Raw genomic sequence first — 22065 nt, 5'->3', positions numbered from 1 at the left:
TAATCCTCCTGTCTCAGCTTCCTCAGTGCTGGGATTACCATGTTCAGCAATTAAGTCAAATAAATAATATTAGTTTATCTGATGTTAAACCCCATAAAGCTCATATTTAAGTACTCATAAATAAAGGTTTATTGAGCATATTTACACTCATTTGTCTATAGCTGTGTTCATAACATAGCAACAAAGCAGCCACAACAAAGACTATATGTCCCATAGTCCTACATTTGTAACAGGTGCTATTAACCAACCCTTGCTAGTAAAATGGAAAATTACCTTTGCTATACACAATCACATATGTGTCTCAAGAACTAATCACTATTAAGGTTTTTATGTGCTGTTTTTTTTTTAGGTATTTCTTTACATATTTGTGTATAGAGGTGTGATATAGTCTGCTCTATATATGTGTGCATAAATATACAAATATGTATGTGCAAACATGTTCATATTTTGTAGCTTTATGTATCTAGAACATCTTTACATTTTAATGTAATGGTATCATTACATATGCTCTGATTTCCTTTACTCAACTATATTTCCTATCAATTGTCAGTATTATATGTATGCTCCTTGTTTTATAGGTTTCCTTCTTCTTCCTTTTTATTATTATTTTTTTATTTTTTGAGACAGGGTTTCTTTGTGTGTAGCCCTGGCTGTCCTAGAACTTGCTCTGTAGAACAGACTGGCCCTACCTGCCTCTTGCCTACCAAAGAGCTGGGATTAAAGGCATAGCCGCCATGCCCACTTTCCATCTTCTTTCTAATGATCACAGTCTGTTTCACAATATGAGTTCACATAAGTTGTTTACCAGTCTCCAATGAATATATGTTTATTCTTTTCCTCATTTGTTTGTTCGTTTGTTCATTCATTCTATCCTTCTTTCCTCCCTTACTTCCTGTTGCTCTTTTTCTCCCTTTTTCTTTCCTATTATAAACAGTGCTATATGTAACATACATATAGTTCCTTGTGGTACATATTTTTTATTGAATATTTTCTTCATTTACATTTCAAATGTTATTCCCTTTCCCAGTTTCCCTCCCTGGAAACCCCCATCTCATCCCCCCACCCACCCACTCCCACCTCCCCACCCTGGCATTCCCCTACACTGGGGCATTGAGTCTTCACAGGACCAAGGGCCTCTCCTCTCACTGAGGCCTGACAAGGCCATCCTCTGCTACATATGCAGCTGGAGCCGTGGGTCCCTCTTTGGTTGCTGGCTTAGTCCCTGGGAGCTCTGGGGGATCTGGTTGGTTGATATTGTTGTTCTTCCTATGGGGTTGCAAACCCCTTCATCCCCCTCAGTCCTTTCTCTAACTCCCCCATTGCAAGGTCAGTTTTGAGAAGTAACATTTAATCAAAATAAGAGTTTCTTACATTTGGTAGAGACTGCCAGATTGCCTTTAAAAAACGATCAGTTTACATGTAAGAGTTCATAAACTTTATCTTCATATCCTCACCAACACTAGCTAATTGCTAAATTAAAAAAATACATTTATTTGTGTTTATGTTTGTATGTGTATGCATATATGTGCCATAATATGTGCTCATATGCATGCACATGTACATGTGTGAGAGAACATTCATGCGTGCATGCATTTGTGTGTGTGTGTGTTAGTGAGGGGGGCAACTTGTAGGAAATAGTTCTATCCTTCTATCACATGGGTTGGGATTGATTACATTTGGGGGGCAAATGGCTGAGCCACTGAGTCATCTCTCAAGCCTTAAACCCTTTAATACTAATTCATTATTAGATAATTATTTTAGTATCTCCAATACTTTTCTGCTTTTTAAAATACTGTCACTTATTTTAAAAGAACAAAAAAAATTAACCAAAGAATATATAAAGTCTGAAGAGACTGTTCCCTGAAATAATGTCCAGGAGTATCACTATATAAGTATTCAAACTTAAAAAAAAAAAGCTTAGAATGTTGTTTTCATTTTTATCCTCATTATTTTAAGAACAGTATTGTATAGTCAAATGTAATTATATTTTAGAATTACATGAACTTTGGCTGAATCCTACTTCACCAAACTGTAAATTTTGGTGGCAAATGTTACTTAAGCCTTTTGAATTTCACTGTTCTTAACTGTAAATATGTGACAGATAAAATGGGTTAAATTGTCTGTCATAGAATTCCCCCCAAGGTGTCCACTTTAGTCTTCCTTTCAGTCCTTTATAAGAACAACAAAAAGATTACTTCCAAAAATGCTGTTTTATTGCAGACATTTGGGGACCTATATGTACATAGTGATGGCTTAGTAATAATGTTAATATATTTATAAATCTAGATACATAGAAAGGTTAATTTCTTCAAGGGCTGCCATTTTACTGTGATCTCATGACATTTCTCCTTCAGTTATACCATTCTCTTGTCACATGCTACTCTATAGCCAAGATGTGGATAATATTCTACTTGTTGAGAAAAAATATATATCTCCAGGCATAAAAGAGGTGCCCTCCTCTTTAGACTCCTTACTTTCTTTTATTTATCTATCCATCCATCCATCCATCCATCCATTTATCCTCTCTCCCTCTGTATTTTTAGACGAAAATGACTGTATAATCCTGGAATCAATCAAATTCTATTAAGCAAATGGTTTGCAGTGGATAATTACATTCCAAGGAAGAATAACATTGAGAATTCTGTCCTAGGAAACCATAGATGAGGACTTTATGAACTTCATAGGTGGAGGAGATAGAAGGTGGAAGTCATATTCCAGACAGAAGAGCATTTCTGGAGCATTTATAGAAGCTATGTATGTATATGTGTATGCATGATATGTATACAAATATCTTTTGAGTATACTCAAAAAGGTTGCATTTATTATGTAACCAAAGCTTGCTTTGAACTTACAATCCTGTCTCAGCCTTCTGAGAGCTGGGAGTATAGGCAAATATCACCATATCTGGTAATTTAAATCTGTGATTACTTAGTGCCTAGTGCTATGGTTTATGTGTAAGTCTGTGTTTCAAAGCTTCATATGCTGAAAACTTAGTTACTCTTAAGAGGGACAATGACTGGGGATGCATTTCAGTGGAGGAGTGCTTGTCTGGCATTCTAAGGCCCTAAATTCAATTACTAGCACCAAAAATGGGAAGGAGGGAGGCCTAGTACTAAACAGGAAATTTATAGATTTTCCATTTTTTTAAAATAGAAATTTACCATTTAGGGTATTGCCTTTGAATGGAGTTAATACAGTTTTCTTGGGACTTCACTTATCACTTCTTCTTCTTCTTCTTCTTCTTCTTCTTCTTCTTCTTCTTCTTCTTCTTCTTCTTCTTCTTCTTCTTCTTCTTCTTCTTCTTCTTCTTCTTCTCCTCCTCCTCCTCCTCCTCCTCCTCCTCCTCCTCCTCCTCCGCCTTTATTATTTATCTTTTGCATATGAGTACACTGTAGTTGTCTTCAGATGCACCAGAAGAGGGCATTAGATTCTATTACAGATAGTTGTGAACCACTATGTGGTTTCTGGGTATTGAACTCAGGACTTCTAGAAGAGCAGTCAGTGCTCTTAACCACTGAGCCATCTTTCCAGCCCCACTTATCACGTCTTAAAAGAGTGCATTGTATTAAAGCAAGGATACTCTTACTATTGACTTCTCTACATGTGTCAATTTTCCTATTATGTTGTGATACAGCCAAGGGACCCTTCATAAGATGTCAAACAGATGGGACCTCTTGATCTTGTGCTTTCATCCTCCACAACTCTTAGTTAAATAAACCTTTTTTCTTAATAAGTGCACAGCTTTGTATACCTTAGTATAGCAGCAAAACCTAGACATATGTCAAGCCCTAGAAGATGTACAGTGTTCAAGAAAGACATTGTTTCATTCAACTGGAGTATAAGCTTCAAACTAAGAATCAATGGGAGATAGAGTTGGAAAATTTGATAGGATCCAGATGATAAAGAATTTTGCTAAATATTTGCTAAATATTAAGTATTGGGACTTTATCCTTAGCAATTCCATCATTCATGTGATGCTGCTTTTGCAGGCGTGTAGAATACAAATTATAGAATCATGGAGACATGTAGTTTTAAGGAAGTCCTAGAAAGCAGTCAGTGTTTCACATTCTATCGCAAGAAGTCCGTGAGAGATCAATGTGTGAAGCTCTTAGGTTAAAGTCTAAGCTGTAATGGAGACACTAGGATGTTGGACATAGTAGGAGTATAGAATGTCTGCCAAGAAAAAAGTTATAGGCTACAAGTGAACACAGCATAAGAGAAGCCATATAGGCCTACAGATAGTAAAGTTATAGGGATGGGACTGCCCATGCTTGGTAGTGCCCACATCAGGTCACCACATGTTCTAGATGTATGACAAAAAGGTATGGGATTTAATGTTTTTTCCTACTGTATTTGGTCTTATTCTTGTCTGATTTTTCCTTTCTGTGTCCCCATTCCTTTCCATCCCACACTTGGCTTTTCAAACTTGGTTTTTCCAGCCCTGGCGGTCCTGGAACTCACTTTGTAGACCAGGCTGGCTTCAAACTTAGAGATTCACCTGCCTCAGCCTCCTAAGTGCTGGGATGAAAGGTATGCACTGTCACCACCATAGACAATTCCATTCTTCTCTTAAGAATAGGAATATTAGGGCTGGAGGGATGGCTCAGCAGTTAAGAGCATTGATTGCCTTTTTAGAGAACCTGAGTTTGATTCCCAGCACCCATATGGTGGTTCACAACAGTCTGTAACTCCAGTCTCAGGGAGTCTGAGCCCTCTTCTGGCATCAGTCTAGTGATAGTGCATACATTTGTACAGACATACATGCAACCAAAACACTCATACACATAAAATGAGTCATTTTAAAAATTTCTACTAAGAATAGGGAATATTTGTATCACTGTATACTAGAAATATGGAATACTTTTATTTTACAAGAATTTACAGACAAGAGAATGCCTTGAACTTTAGTATGGACTTTGAACATAGTCTACTGAATTACTTTGAATGGAACTACAGAGACTTTTCATACCAGGCTAGTGAAATTTGTGTAGAAATATAACGTAGCCTTTTGGGGAGACAGTGGTGGGAAATTATGGTTTAAAGTAATGTATTTGTGTGTCAAGTTGGCAAGGGATGGACTTGTGGTAGTTAATATTCATGGTCAATTTGACTGCGTTTAGACTAATTCAGGGGATTGGTGAGGTGTGTCTTTATTCCTAGGGAGGATTCATTTAAAGCGGATGATTTAACTTGAATGTGGGCCACAGCACTATATACGTTAGGTATTTGGATAGAGTGAATAAAGGGAGAGAAAGCCAGCTAAGCATCGGTATTCCTCCTTCTTTGCTTCCTCTTCATGATGTGAGCTTCTCTGGTATGGTTTCTCCACGATAAGCAAATGAATAATATGAAACAATGAGCATAATAAATCCTGCTTCCCTTTAGTTTTTCTACATCAGGCTTTTTTTTTTTTTTGTCACAACAATGAGAAAGTAAAAGGCTCTTCTTATGTGCTTCTTTTTGGGATCTTTGCTTCAAACTCACACTGGCTCCTACCTGCTCAGATTGGCTCCAAATGACTTGTGAGAAAGGCAAAGCTGGTGTCTCTTCTACACCAAACTAAGGGTGTCTTCTTATATCTTGAAATAAATATAATGGAAGTATTCCTATCACAGAATGTTGAAAACCTATATGTTAGGGCATTTTCGTTTGTTTGCTTGCTGTTTGGAAACCAGTATACCAGCAGCTTAATTCCTGGTTGGCTTAACTACCAGGAATTCATTTTCTAACCAATCAGATCCATGGGGAGTGGTTCCCTAGAGCTGGTTACTCTCTGCTCTCAGCTTCTTCACAGCTCAGGTCATGCTGAAGGTGCTTGAGTAGCATTGGCACAGCATCCCCTGCTTCCTTGCTGTTCACCACATAGATGCTAAAAGTCTACATATTCCTTTGAAACTTAAGACCTGTACATTTTAAGTTAGTGTGGTTAAGACATAACACTGTTAACAGTATTTTTCTACTTATTTAATCAGTGACATGCAAAAAAGATACAAATGAGGGCTGATGAAATGGCTCAGTAGGTAGAGCGCTTGCTCCCAAGCCTAACTGAGGACCTGAGTTCAGTCGCCAGGGCCCATAGGGTAGAAGGAGAGAAGAGAGTCCTGCAAGGCGTCTCCTAATTCCCACACATGCGCTGTGGTTTGTGCATAATGCCTCCCCACAAATAAAAAATAATAAATGTAAACATTTTAAAGTGAAAAGTAACTCTATATATTCTCTCTAGATCTTTTAACTTAAAAGATGCCTTAACCAACCATATGCATTGACATTTATATATCAGAGGCAAAATTAAGAGATTATATTTGGATGAACCCTTTCAACACTTATATCCTAAAACCAATTGTGTTGCCAGAATAATGAAATGAAAATGTTAACATGCTTAAACTTGCCATCTGGAAGTCTTTCTAATATCACAATGAGATGTATGCTATCCTTGTCACAGGTTGTCACAGCCCTATAATTACATTCCAGTTTCTAGAAATATCTGTTTCAATATTAGAAATATTTAAGAATAAAATATTACTTAGAGTAGAAATGCATCTCTGAACTTCTGACAAATGATTCTTTGTTTTTATCTGCATATTATCTAAATGAATTTGAGATGTAAGAATGTGCCTTAAGCCAGAGGGGGGACTCCAACTTCTCCCTTGTGTACACCTGAAGCAATTTTTCTTTGTGGTTTTTGACAAGACCTGTATCATGCCAGCTGTTTGGCTTCTAAACTAATCCCTCCTTCATGCTATACTTAGATATAGATAGATTTTTGTTTCTATTGTTGTTGTTAGTGCAGAGAGCTAGGGATAGAGGACCCATTACTAAGCAGTTTTTTTTTTTTTTCTCCAGCACCTGGAACTGTTTATTGGACATTGTTGCCAGTTGCAGGAAGATTCTCTTTATACTACCAGAGGCTCTCAATCACTCTGGACACCACCATGACTGAGGAGTGAAAAGAAATGTGAGGTGACTTGATACACATTTCCTGTACCATCCCCCAGTGATTCTTATGTTTAAACTATCATTGGGTGGCAATAGAAGCTACCATTTCTGTGGCCTTGGAAACTTTGATCTCTGTCTTGACAAAAAGAACAGTCACTCACCAACTTTACCTGCCTCTTTCTCTGTTGTATGTATATGATTGAGCACTTGACTCCAAAAAGTTTGATCTAGTCTTACAGATAGAAACATCCACTACATCTGCTGAAGGTTGTACCAGGTCGCCTTCATATACTAATATACTGTGTAGTTTCTGCTTGCCAGATACCCAGACCCCTTTATTCTGGTTGATAACCTTTAAGGTTTGTTTTTTCCCAGTAACTCATTTTCTTGATGTCATTTCCCTCAATCTTTGACAAAGTCAATTGCCGTCTTTACTATACCCTGCACCAGAGCAGAGCACAAGTTATTGCTCCAGGCTTCAGGTCTGGTTAACAAGGGTTCCATGGAACTTTGTAATTCTCCTGTACTCTGCCCCCAGCCCAAGATTACGACTTTCATCTCTCTTGAAAACATTACAACCAGGAATAACAAGCTGGGTAGTAAGTAGTAAATAAAATGTGTCTAATTCTCCAGATTCAGCAACTCATTTTCATTGTGCTGATAATTTACCTATAGGGAAATCCTGTATCTGAAAACCCCTATATCCTTAATATCCCAGTTCTTGGGGGTGAAGCCATCTGGAGCCGAAACGAGACTGATTTCACTCGCAAGCTCTATCTCTTGCCTTGCGTTCTGTGTCTGAGTTGCACATGGGGAGCCTGTATAAATGATCCCCCAACTCTTAGACACGCCTTTCCTTAGTCTCTTCCCAAGACATGATGTCAGGGTTAGCCATTTAAAAAATACAGTTTTTAGTCTTCTACATTATCTTATATTCTCTTTACCCCTTTCCCTCTCCTCATAGAGGCCAGGATAGCCTTGACTTCTTTTTTGTTTGTTTGTTTGTTTGTTTGTTTGTTTGTTTGTTTTCCGAGACAGGGTTTCTCTGTGTAGCTCTGGCTGTCCTGGAACTCACTTTGTAGACCAGGCTGGCCTCGAACACAGAAATACGCCTGCCTCTGCCTCCTGAGTGCTGGGATTAAAGGCATTTGCCACCATCCCCGGCAGCCTTGTATTCTTGATCAACCTCCTGCATCAGCCTCCCAGATACTGAGTTTATAGATACTCACCAACACTTACCCAGTCTCTCTCCTTCCCTTCCCTTCCCTTCCCGTTCCTTTTGTTCTCTTCCCTTCCCCTTTCCTCCCTCCCTCCCTCCCTCCCTCCTTTTTTTCTCCCTTGCCCCCAGATGATACGCAGACTCTGTCTATGTACTTGATGGTAATATCCATGTTCGCTGTCACATGAAGTTCCTGTATAGTTATATCATTTTTCAGTTTATATTGTCCTTGTTGAATAATGTTAATCAAAATTTCAAATATTGTGAGCAACTGCATTGATGTCACTGTATGTACATCTTTGTACACCTAAACATTGATTTCCTTTGAAGGGAGCAACCAATATTGGGTGACTTACAACTTCCTGTAACTCTAATTTCAAGGGGGATCTGGCCTCTGGCCTCTTTACTCACATATGCATAATTTAAAATAATAAAAATAAATTGTTTTAAAAGGTTCTTTATTAAACACACACATTAATACTTTGCTCTGTGTATATATTGCAGACATTTTTTTTCAATTTGTCAGTAAATTTTGGTTGTATTGTCTCTTTTGAAATAGAACTTAAAGTTTTTATATAGTTATTTTGTAGCTTCTGTCTTCTCATACTTTTCTCAGATATAAAGATATTGAAATGCTTTTCGATATCTTTTTGATATTCTTAATGATTTTTTTAAAAAAATCTAAGCACAGAGGATGTGTCTTGTTATGAAAATGCTGAATGGTGGAATGGAGAAAGGTAATATAGTATGAAGTCATTCTAAACAGAGCTAACGATACCAAATAGTGATTCTCAGCCTGTGGCTCATGAGCCCTTTGGGGTTGAGCAGTCCTTTCACAGGAGTCACCTATCAGCTGTTTATGTTATGATTCATAACAGTAGAGGTCAGAGGCCACTACTACATGAGGAATGTATTAAAGGGCCACAACATCAAGAAGGTTGAGACCCCTACATAGAATCTTATGAACACCACATAAATAAGGTAAGACCAGGAGTCCAGTTTGATGGTGTTGTGTCTTCACAGTCATTTCCACAATTGTTCTGAATGCGCCCTAAGCAGATTAGACATAGATCCTTTTGTCATTAAATTGACTTTTTTGGGGGGTGGCGGGTGTACATGTGTCTATAGCTGTCACTAAATCTATACCAGCACTGTAATTTGTAAAAACACTAACCAGCAGTCTGGATTTTACTGATTAAAGAAAAAGTCCAGGGGCTGGAGAAATGGCTCAGCCATTAAAGGCTAGGCTCACCACCACCACCACCACCACCACCAAAATCCAGGGGAAAGAATTCCTATTCAGCACATATATTGTGAACCAATCTGTTACCACAGGGAAAAAGAATGGACACCTTTTCAAAATCGGTTTCAGGTGTTGATACTAGGGACTTAACACACCAAGAAGGTATGAGAAACTCTGTTACATACATAAGTAGTCCTGGAGAAAGCAGAACAGGCATTCCAAACAAATCTGACATGGATCAAGAAAAGCAAGAAAGGAGTACCTAGGCTTTCCCCTCACCTTGTCCAGATGTGAAGACAACTAATAGAACAGGGAAAACTCAAATGTAGATAGTCAGAAGTAAAAAAACTAGTGGTCTCCATTTTTCTGAGCAGTCTCATTTCCATTTCCATAGGTTCCTCTAAGTGACGACAGATGGGAAAAGGATTCACTCATTCATAGGTGAGTTAATACTCAGATATACTTAATGGTTGTTAATAGCCAGAAATAACCAAATGCCTGCCTTAAAAAATACGTGAGTAGCTCCCAAGATCATGATGTGGATATTCATCACACTCAGCCTGAGATAGCTGGATAGCTCAGACATTTATGTTGAGACAGACCGTAAGTGATTATCAGCATCTGGGTGCACAGTGACCTTATACTCTTCTAACGGTAATGCCCCAGTCTTCGGAGTTTCTCCGGTACGTGGTGATTAGGTTACTAATGTTCTGTGAAGCAGATGTCGTCAGCAGTGCATTTATTTCTAGAATAGTGAGTATCAAAGCTTTGATAAACTGGAGCTATTTTCCTTTGTGAAAATTCTATTTGCTGATATATGATTTTCTCATTTCCTCCTGAAATCACTCCATCATTGTCAGTAATTTCATTCTATTTCTTTAGGCAGCAGTTATTGCCCTTAACTGCTTGCTTTTCAGATTTTCTGTCTTTCTTGGTAACCACTTTCAACAGTACAAACTGACATAATAGAGAATTTTTTTTATAGATATATCTGCTTCTGTGGAGTGTAAATGGCCATTTGATTTCAGTGTTTTTTTTTTTTAACTTGGATAAGAATTGTGTGTGTGTCTGCGCATGTGTGTGTATATGCACACACATGTATGAGAGAGGGAGAGGAGAGGAGAGGAGAGGAGAGGAGAGGAGAGGAGAGGAGAGGAGAGGAGAGGAGAGAGAGAATATTTAGTTTTGAGATAAATTTGACTCATTACTTATGTTTGGCCACTTCATGCTATGCAATTAACTTTTGCATTCTGTAAAAGTTGTTATAACCAAGCTCTTGAGTCATAAATGTTTTGTAGTTACTTGTTTTTAAAGCTTAGTTGTCTGTCTTTTATTTTATACTGTATCTTTTAAAATCATATCTACAAAAGTTTGCCTTCTTTCCCAAAGCATTAATCAAGCACATTTCACAATAAAACTCCTTTGTGTTCTCTTTGTTTATTAGAATTCCAAACCAGAAACTGACTGCTCAACAGGATCAAGTTCATGGAATCAAAGGATTTTTTTGCTGGAAATATTTGGTAAAAATGAAAACTTGATATATAGATACTTCAGAAAATAAAAATAAGGGCTAGAGAAATGACTCAGCAATTAAGAGCCCCTACTGCTTTTTCAGAGGATCTGAGTTTGGTTCCTTGTTTCCCCATGCCAGGTGCTCACAAATACCTGTATCGCTAGCTTCCAGGGTATCCAACACCTTTGGCCTCCACAAGCATCTGAACTCATTTGTACACACACACACACACACACACACACACACACACACACAAATACACACTTAAAAACAATACTTTTTAAAATAATGAAAAATAGCCACTGATCAAATTTTGGAAATATGTTATATAATTTGTCACATAAAATGAAGGCAATAATCTAATAAGATACTGTTGGCTTACTGCACTTAAAACTAGAACTCAAAGTAAAATGCAAAGAGATTATAGATTTTTCTTATTGTGTCACATAGAATCAAATCAGCAAACTCTAATTTCAGCAAGTTCTATGTATGGAAAAACATGTACTATAATATAGCCAATGTCATGATTGTAGCATATCAAAACTGCTTTCAATACACCAACATGGGGACTATAGAAAGAGAAATGTGTGTCACTGCTCATAAAAATAAGCATAATTCAGTGATGAAACCGTGCTATAATAGTGTAAAGCTGATCGTAACAGCCATGGTTCCCAATAAATGATATCTAAAATCTTAAATCTTAATCAGTTTTTTGCATAGTGGGCAGTATATCAGTTTTATAAAATGTTAAATTTTAATACATTATGATCCTCCAACATTGCTAGTCAATGTTCTGAATTCTTAATACATCAGATACTGTTAACTTGTGAAAACTTGTTCTAGGCTGCTCTTCAGTAGTTATTTTCAAGTGACTCAGAGTTCAGCATGAAATTGTATGGTACTCTAATTCAATTGGAAAGACTGGACTATATTTCATTTGATTACCCTTATTATTTTAGACTCTGCTTTAATTTTTGCTGATTATTGTCTTACAATTTGCTGATAATTGTCTCTTATAATTATTATGTTTAGTACAATATTGGAAATAATATGCTTTTAATGTACTAACACATTTTCTATAATCTAGTATTTGGTAAAAAAAAATGTAAATGCTGCCTAGATGCTGGCTAGGAAACAGTTCAATTTTAAATTTAAAAGCATTTAATTTTTTTTATTTATTTACTTTATGTGCATAGATGCTTTGTTTGCATGTATGTCTGTGCATTCTGTGAAGGCCAGAAGAGGGCACTGGTTTTGCTGGAACTAGAGTTTCAGAAGATTGTGACCCTCCGTGTGGGTGCTGTGACTCGACTCAGTCTTCTGGAAGCATCTGGTGTTCTTAACTACTGAGCCAGCCCTCCAGCCCGAAAGGCACAATATATTTTTAAGCCAACTTTTAACTTTGTATTATTTAGATTCTAGTGCTTCTGACTTGGATCGGGAGCAGCATATCAGAGTAATCTGGGGGATAGATGCCCAGTTCACCTCTCATTCCATATATTCCCACTCTGATACAGTGGTCCTCATGAAATTCTAGCTTCTCCTTTTTTAGTACTCCCCTTGCCCTGGACACAGTAATGACTATTAGCAGCTTTTAACTTAGAGCTGAGTCAGTCTCTAGAAATTGTTTTCAGTAGAGAGATTAAGCTTTTCTGGGGTGTATTATGCACCTCAGAGACTGATAAAGAAATACAAAGTTGTGGGTTTTTTTTTTTTTTGGTTTGTTTGTTTGTTTGTTTGTTGTTTTTGTTTTGTTTTGGTTTTTTGGTTTTCTTTCAATGGGAATTTTGTTTTGAAGGATCCTGCCAGCTCCAGAGCTTCCTGAAGGATATATGGTGCTTAATGTAACTACAAGCATAGTTTAGGTTCCTTTTGTACTAATCCAGTTTTCACCATTCCCTCACAATTTTAAGAGTGCACCCAATAAATCTCTTGCAGGCAGTAACTTCTCAGAGTCTCTTGGAACCTGACCCATAAGAGTTACCTTTTGTTTATTTGATCTACCAGTGGCAATTGAAAGATCCTGAGAGAGAGTGAAAAAGTATTTAAGCCCCTAGACCTGTGTCCAAAATAGACCTCACTAGTGGCAGGGAGTAGAACTTGCCCCATTGTTCCAGGATACCAGGTGTTTGAGGTTTTTGCCTTTCTATAGCCCAATGCCAGGTGTTTGCAGTTTTTGCCTTTTACCCCTTGAGCTCAGCGTTGACTCCTCTACCCCTGCATGGGATAGGAGTCGTCCCCAGTGCACTGGTCTTTTCAGAATAAACCTCTTGCAGTTTGCATCAAGACCGTAAGTGGTTTGGGGTGTTGCCTCTCCTGAGTCAGAACGTGGGGGAGTCCTCATGTTGTGGATCTTTCACAATCATTGTCTTTCTTTATGTATATTCTGCCTCTTACAACTACTGCTCATATAAAAATTTGGTAGTTTGTTTTTGTTTTATGTTGTGGTTATTTAGGTTTTATTCATAACCATAAACAGTTCTGCAGTCCAGTTAGACTTAGAAGGGGATGAGTAGTCTGTTTTTAGTTACAGAAGAAACGGTCTGGTTCTTGAGATGAACACAAGTCAAAAATACTAAGAGCTGCCAGGTGGTCTTGCTAGCCTTGTATATTTCTTAACTTAAAATGTTTCATGTCTTCTGTAAGACTGCTGCCATCTTTTATCTTCCCAAAGAGCATATGCTTGCTATCCTATTATACACTCTCATTTGTGCAGATGACAAACTTGTCAACTGTGGTTGAACCAATTTAAACTTATCCATGTCTAGCTTATGAATGAATGAGACTCAGACTATGGTTAACTTATTTGGATTTGACAATTATTGGAGGATAACCCCTAATCTACTTTCCTAACTGCTTGTCTGGCTGTTTCCCCAGCGGTGTACCCCAAATATTTGCTGTTTTTCCTGGCCATGTATTCATGGTTCACCTCCTCTCATCATGGCTTCCACCATTCTCCTCTGCAAATTTCAACCAGGTCACTCAAAAGAACCTACCTCTAATCCCTCCAGTAATTGTCTGTAGCCATTCTTATATAGTCAATAGTTTTAAACTTAGGAGCAAGGTTACATAGCATCATTTGGTGTATTGACTGAATAAAGATGACTGCAGCCTGTAGCCGGGCAGAAGAGAGAGGTAGGTGGAGCTTCCGTTCTCAGGCTTGGGGTCTAAGGCAGAGACCAGGAGGAGGATAGGGGAGAAGAAGACACTATGGAGTAGGTGGATCGTGAGAACATGGCCATGAGGGCTGGTCAATTGGAGTAGGAGTGCCCCAGGTAAAACATGGCAAGTTACATCTCAGGGTTATTGACAGGGAAGTAGACAAAACAGCATAGAATGTTGAAATCTGCCCCCCACTAGTGCTTTTACGGCTTATTATAAATGTATAGGTTGTTTGTTTTTTTTATTGGGAACTAAATGATCAAAGGTGGGGTAGAAACCGCCAAATATTTACCAGAACAGTCAACATTTGCGTTTGTTTCAGCATTTGCCATGAATAAAACGTTGGTGTACTCTGGTTGAAGTATTCATCATAGATGGACTTGCTGTTACAGTATGTAAAGTCACAAACCTGGCACATGAATCCTAAAATAATTCTATAAAAGGAAAAATCCTTATAACCCACTCTCCTTTCTTCAGTGCTTAGACAACAAAACTTTCCTACTATCTTTGGAAACTGGTCTGCAAACATCTCAAGAAGCTACAGAAACTCAAATGCAAGTTATGGATATATATTTTTTGTATATTTTAATGTAATTCTACTTAGAAAATACAACTTAATGAAACGAATTCATTTTGAAACATTCTTTTATCTGCTTTAATGTCTTTGCCCAATTAATGTTTGCCCTAAATTCTTAGCTGTTTGATATTAATTTTGTAACCTGATTTTGTGTTCTTTGAATTGCCTGATTAATACTCACCTGACCTTTTGGTCTTTTTGATGAGACATTGTTGTTACTGAGTCAAGGGATTTGTCTGTTAAAATATTTTAATTATTATTATAATTGGTATGACTTACTTTGCTTTTGTCATCTTGTTTTGTTTGTTTTTTTCTTTTTTTCCCCCTATTTTTTCTTTTCATAAATGGTCGTGGGCATTTTTCTGCACTTTCAGTGATCAAAAAGACATATTCCTGTCTTAAAATCTACCAGTAATTACTTTCACACTTTTTAGACGAGCAATGTTTCTAGGAAATATCTTCTATTAGTCAAGAGATTTAGTATAATTGTATTTTTCTCTCATCACTGTTATTATTGTAATCAAGTTTTATATACAAATAATGGCACACTTTTATAGTTCATTTTTTAACATTTATAAAGTTAGTAGTATAATCTTACTTGCACTTACAATTTTTTTTAATTTAAGTGAAATATTTTGCTGGCTATGATGTTACACAACTTTAATACACACACTTAGGAGGTGGAGACATGAACATTAAGAGTTCATATTTACTATATAGCAAGCCTCAGCTATATAGTAAATTAGAGACTAGCCTAGGACATCCTGCCTCCAAAAATGAATTAATATTTTTCCACAAATTTTTTATTGTTAAGAACCATAGATACTATGTCCAATTTTCTGAGGAACCGCCAGACTGATTTCCAGAGTGGTTGTACAAGCTTGCAATCCCACCAACAATGGAGGAGTGTTCCTCTTTCTCCACATCCTCGCCAGCATCTGCTGTCACCTGAATTTTTGATCTTAGCCATTCTGACTGGTGTGAGGTGGAATCTCAGGGTTGTTTTGATTTGCATTTCCCTGATGATTAAGGATGTTGAACATTTTTTCAGGTGCTTCTCTGCCATTCGGTATTCCTCAGGTGAGAATTCTTTGTTCAGTTCTGAGCCCCATTTTTTAATGGGGTTATTTGACTTTCTGGAGTCCACCTTCTTGAGTTCTTTATATATATTGGATATTAGTCCCTTGTCTGATTTAGGATAGGTGAAGATCCTTTCCCAATCTGTTGGTGGTTTTTTTGTCTTATTGATGGTGTCTTTAGCCTTGCAGAAGCTTTGTAGTTTCATGAGGTCCCACTTGTCAATTCTCGATCTTACAGCACAAGCCATTACTGTTCTATTCAGGAATTTTTCCCCTGTGCCCATATCTTCAAGGCTTTTCCCCACTTTCTCCTCTATAAGTTTCAGTGTCTCTGGTTTTATGTGAAGTTCCTTGATCCACTTAGACTTGACCTTAGTACAAGGAGATAGGAATGGATCGATTCGCATTCTTCTACATGTTAACAACCAGTTGTGCCAGCACCATTTGTTGAAAATGCTGTCTTTCTTCCACTGGATGTTTTTAGCTCCCTTGTCGAAGATCAAGTGACCATAGGTGTGTGGGTTCATTTCTGGGTCTTCAATTCTATTCCATTGGTCTATTTGTCTGTCACTATACCAGTACCATGCAGTTTTTATCACAATTGCTCTGTAGTAGAGCTTTAGGTCCGGCATGGTGATTCCACCAGAGGTTCTTTTATCCTTGAGAAGAGTTTTTGCTATCCTAGGTTTTTTGTTATTCCAGATGAATTTGCAGATTGCACTTTCTAATTCGTTGAAGAATTGATTTGGAATTTTGATGGGGATTGCATTGAATCTGTAGATTGCTTTTGGCAAGATAGCCATTTTTACAATGTTGATCCTGCCAAACCATGAGCATGGGAGATCTTTCCATCTTCTGAGATCTTCTATAATTTCTTTCTTCAGAGACTTGAAGTTTTTATTATACAGATCTTTCACTTCCTTAGTTAGAGTCACGCCAAGATATTTTATATTATTTGTGACTATTGAGATAGTACTACCGGAGGATCCAGCAATACCCCTCCTGGGCATATATCCAGAAGATGTCCCAACCGGTAAAAAGGACACATGCTCCACTATGTTCATAGCAGCCCTATTTATAATAGCCAGAAGCTGGAAAGAACCCAGATGTCCCTCAACAGAGGAATGGATACAGAAATTATGGTACATTTACACAATGGAGTACTACTCAGCTATTAAAAAGAATGAATTTATGAAATTCCTAGCCAAATGGATGGACCTGGAGGGCATCATCTTGAGTGAAGTAACACAATCACAAAAGAACTCATACAATATGTATTCATTGATAAGTGGATATTAGCCCAAAACTTAGGATACCCAAGATATAAGATACAATTTGATAAACGCATGAAACTCAAGAAGAATGAAGACCAAAGTGTGGACACTGTGCACCTTCTTAGAATTGGGAACAAAACACCCAGGGAAGGAGTTACAGAGACAAAGTTAGTAGCTGTGATGAAAGGATGGACCATTTAGAGACTGCTGTATCCAGGGATCCGTCCCATAATCAGCTTCTAAACGCTGACACCATTGCATACACTAGCAAGATTTTGCTGAAAGGACCCAAATATAGCTGTCTCTTGTGAGACGATGCCGGGGCCTAGCAAACACAGGAGTGGATGTTCACAGTCAGCTATTGGATGTATCACAGGGCTCCCAATGGAGAAGCTAGAGAAAGTACCCAAGGAGCTAAAGGGATCTGCAACCCTATTGTTGGAACAACATGATGTACTAACCAGAACCCTGGAGCTCTTGTCTCTAGCTGCATATGTATCGAAAGATGGTCTAGTCGGCCATCAATGGAAAGAGAGGCCCATTGGACTTGCAAACTTTATATGCCCCAATATAGGGGAATGCCAGGGCCAAAAGAATGGGAATGGGTGGGTAGGGAAGTGGGGGGCGCTATGGGGGACTTTTGGGATAGTATTGGAAATGTAATTGAGGAAAATATGTAATAAAAAAAAAAAAAGAACCATAGATAGAGGCTGGAGAGATGGCTCAGCAGTTAAGATCACTGACTGCTCTTCCAGAGGTCCTGAGTTCAATTCCCACCAACCACATGGTGGCTCACAACCATCTGTAATGGGATCTGATGCCCTCTTCTGGTGTGTCTGAAGACAGCTACAGTGCACTCACATACATAAAGTAAATAAATAATTCTTTAAAAAAACATAGAATAATTTTTATATTTAATTTTTGGTTTTATAACCAAACACTTTCAATTCTGTCTCCTTTTTAAAAATGCAAACAACCAGTTTACCTCTTATCTCCTGTCTCTTCCTTTACTTAGTAAAAGATTAATTTACTTTCCATTTGATGAGAAAATAACAATCAGCTGTGAGGTCATGTTTCTTTTTTTTAATATATTTTTATTAGGTATTTTCCTCATTTACATTTCCAATTCTATCCCAAAAGTTCCCCATACCCTCGCCCCCACTCCCCTACCCACCCATTCCCACTTTTTGGCCCTGGCGTTCCCCTGTACTGGGGCATATAGAGTTTGCAAGTCCAATGGGCCTCTCTTTCTACTGATGGCTGACTAGGCCATCTTTCAATACATATGCAGCTAGAGTCAAGAGCTCCGGGGTATTGGTTAGTTCATAATGTTGTTCCACCTATAGGGTTGCAGATCCCTTTAGCTCCTTGGGTACTTTCTCTAGCTCCTCCATTGGGGGCCCTGTGATCCATCCAATAGCTGACTGTGAGCATCCACTTCTGTGTTTGCTAGGCCCCGGCATACTCTCACAAGAGACAGCTATATCTGGGTCCTTTCAGCAAAATCTTGCTAGTGTATGCAATGGTGTCAGCGTTTGGAAGCTGATTATGGGATGGATCCCCGGATATGGCAGTCTCTAGATGGTCCATCCTTTCATCACAGCTCCAAACTTTGTCTCTGTAACTCCTTCCATGGGTGTTTTGTTCCGAATTCTAAGAAGGGGCAAAGTGTCCACACTTTGGTCTTCGTTCTTCTTGAGATTCATGCGTTTAGCAAATTGTATCTTATATCTTGGGTATCCTAAGTTTCTGGGCTAATATCCACGTATCAGTAAGTACATATTGTGTGAGTTCCTTTGTGATTGCGTTACCTCACTCAGGATGATGCCCTCCAGGTCCATCCATTTGGCTAGGAATTTCATAAATTCATTCTTTTTAATGGCTGAGTAGTACTCCATTGTGTAAATGTACCATATTTTCTGTATCCATTCCTCTGTTGAGGGGCATCTGGGTTCTTTCCAGTTTCTGGCTATTATAAATAAGGCTGCTATGAACATAGTGGAGCATGTGTCCTTCTTACCGGTTAGCAAAAATGTCAATGATAAATCATATGAGGAAAAAAGGAAAATTGTACCAAATAATTATGTAAAACTGAATTGAGGTGCCTGGTGGACAGATTAAATCTCTTGGGAGTGGTTACTATTGTCTTATTTCACGGGTGCTACAAAAGTGGCTTCAGATTCAAAGTGGGTTGGGTAGCTAGACTTGGTAATCCTGGCACTTAGGAGGAAGAGGCCAAGGAGAGGGAGGGAGAGAGATGGAGGGAGAAAGAAAAAAGACAGTGCACCAGCCAGCCCCAACACTATCACTACCACCAACAGAACCCTCCCAATCTGTACATGGTTTTGAATTCTGAGTTTTCCCTTCCTATTTCTGGTCTTCTGGCGTACATATTTTCATATCTCTTTCCTAAAGAATGTAAACTTTGGTGCTATTATTAGACATTTACAGAATTAATAACTCATGATATATAATAATCCAATTGGTGTTCTATAATGAAGATGTGTGTTGGGGAGTATACTGTATACGCTTACATTAACTTTTCTTAAACTTATTTTTTCACATATTAGTATATCCTAGAGAGTACTGTGTGGAGGTAATATACATTTCCTATTTCTTAAATAGGTAAATGATGCTTCATTTTATGGATGTGTTATAATATATTCACCTAGACCCCTTCTGATTGAAATTTGAGTTCTTTCAAGTCTTTTACTATTACAAAGCATACTGTAGTGAATAATATATTATCATTTTATGTTTTTTCCCAGGATGTGTGTGGGGTATAGGATGGAATTATGGGGTTAAGAATCGCCTTTGTAATTTTACAACATATTTCTAAGTTCTTTTTCAGTGAAGGTTGTGTCATTTTGTATTTTGGAACAACTGTTTTTGATAACTTCCTTTAATCTGGTAAATGCTATTTCAGTATTCTTTTAATTTATATTTCCCTTATTGCAAGGAAGGTCCACATCCTTTTATGTGGTAACGACCTTTTCCCATGGCTAAGACTTTCTTTCCTACTCACCTTCCCTCTCTTTCTTCCTGTCACACAAGAGAATGAACCCAGAGACACTATCCTGCTAAGCACATTCTCTGAGTTATATCCTCAGCTGTGCTGGATAGTTTTGTCAACTTGACACAAATTAAGGTCATCAGGGAAAAAGAAATCTCAGTCAAGAAAATGTCCCATCTGATTGCCTGTAGGCAACTATAGGAGGGCACAGCCTAGGTGCTATAAGAAAGTAGGCTGAGCAAGCCATTTGAAGCAAGCCTGTAAGCAGTTTTTCTCTGTGATCACTGCTTCACTTTCTGTCTCTGGGTTCCTGCCTTGAGTTCCTGCCTTAGCTTCCCCTGATGATGGACTGTGACTTGTAAGGAAAACCCTTTCCTCTTCAAGTTGCTTTTGGCTATAGTGTTTTATCACTGTAATATAAAGCAAACTAGGATGCAGTTTGAATTTCCTGTTAAAAGTTCTGGTCGTTTTTTTTTTTTTTAAAGTTGGGATATTGACTGTTTCCTTTTCTTTTGTTTGGATTCTCTTCCTATATAAGAATGCCAACCCTGCATGCCTTGCTATAAATAACAAAAGTAATTTCCTAGTTTATTTTTATTAGCAAGTGTAGCAAAACTGCCACCCTAGACAGGAAGAAAAGTTTATTGGTGGATAAATTGTCCAAAGTCTACTAGAGTAGAAAGCAGCAGCTTGACAGGAAAAGATTTGTCAATTTTGTCCTGGGAGGTGGCCTGTAGGCCAAAGCAACCTGTGAGTTAGTTAAGGGACTTTGCAGGAAGAAATGAGACTGAGGGCTGAAGTTTTCTGAGAAACATTGGAGGTTAGATCTCTGTTTCCTAGCAAAAACATCCATGGTGGGACCTGATCTTCCATCTTTAAACATACCATCAGACTGCCATTTTGGAGCCTGTTTGTGAGCTATTTTTCCTTTATCCTTTCTAGATTTGTGTTTGTGTGTTTTTGTGTGTATGGTGTACATATGAGTGAAGATGCATTTGCATATGTGTTTATGTTTAGGGCAGAGACAACCTAGGGTATCATTTCTCAGGAGCTATCTGCTAGGTCTTTTAACAACAGATTCTCTCACTGGAGTCTGGGATTTGCCAATTAGGCTAGACTAGATGGACAGTGAGCCTAGATCCTCCTGTCTTTGCATCCCTGTCTGCACTAGAATTGCAAGAATGCACGACCATGGCTCAATTTTTATGTGACTACTAGAAATTGAATTCAGATTGAATTTATTATACTTGTGCAACAAGCACATTATCAACAGAACTATACCATAAGTCCCTTTCTAGATTTTAAAGTCTTAATCTCATTTTTAGATTATAGAGACATTCACGTTGGTTTCCCACCATCCCTCTCCCCTGGTATTCCTTCTTTTTTTTTATGCTGAAAAAAATTGTTTCGAGGTAGGGTGCGGACTGTGGTTCCAGCTGGCATTGTATGTAGCCCAGGGTGGTCTTGAATTCATAGCAATTTTCCTTCCTCAGCCTCCCAAGATTACATTAAGTAAAGATGAAGCCAGCTGAGATTACAGCCATGCCCCACTACATGTTATAGTGAAAGTGATCCATTTAAAATTCTTACGGTGTAAGGAATAGATAAAATCTAGCCTTTTCTATATAATCACCCAGTTGTCCTAATACCTGCCAGCTCTTTTCTTCTGTGACCGCAAAAATGCCTGGCTCTTCAGTTACTTTTATTTAGTGTGTGCTGATGTGAGGGTTGTATGGTGTATGTATGTGCAGTTGTGTGTGTGTGTGTGTGTGTGTATGTGTGTGCATGGATGGGATGACAGAGAAGGACATTTTCCTCTATTACTCTGCCTTACTGCCTCGAGACAAGGACTCTCACTGAACCAGAAGCTCACTATTTTGACTAGGCTGGCTGGCCAGTGAATTCTCTCGACTCACCTGTCTTAGCCCATCAATGCTGATGTTACAGGCACCCACATGCCTGCCTGCCTTTTTACATGGGTGCTGGGAATTCAAACTCAGGTTAGATCCCATGATCACAGAGCAAGCTCTTTTACACACTGAGACATCT

At 38.2% G+C, this 22065-nt stretch overlaps 1 long non-coding RNA gene and 1 pseudogene across 1 annotated transcript in view; one reads left to right on the top strand and one right to left on the bottom strand.

Moving 5' to 3' along the window:
- The window catches only part of LOC110289197 (glyceraldehyde-3-phosphate dehydrogenase-like), a 542712-nt pseudogene that overhangs the window by 340084 nt on the left and 180563 nt on the right, over positions 1–22065 (bottom strand).
- Positions 2668–22065, top strand: part of LOC110307978 (uncharacterized) — a 35868-nt gene continuing 16470 nt past the window's right edge. The window contains exons 1-4 of the long non-coding RNA XR_002379492.3: positions 2668–2754; positions 6844–6960; positions 9793–9839; positions 10843–10918. This is a non-coding gene — a long non-coding RNA (uncharacterized LOC110307978). The remainder of the gene's footprint in view (positions 2755–6843; positions 6961–9792; positions 9840–10842; positions 10919–22065) is intronic.

The sequence above is a fragment of the Mus caroli genome, unplaced genomic scaffold (assembly GCF_978045245.1).
Source record: "Mus caroli unplaced genomic scaffold, Mus_caroli_1 scaffold_2, whole genome shotgun sequence".
Taxonomy (NCBI): Eukaryota; Metazoa; Chordata; class Mammalia; order Rodentia; family Muridae; genus Mus; species Mus caroli.
This window is presented reverse-complemented; position numbering and strand designations above follow the sequence as displayed.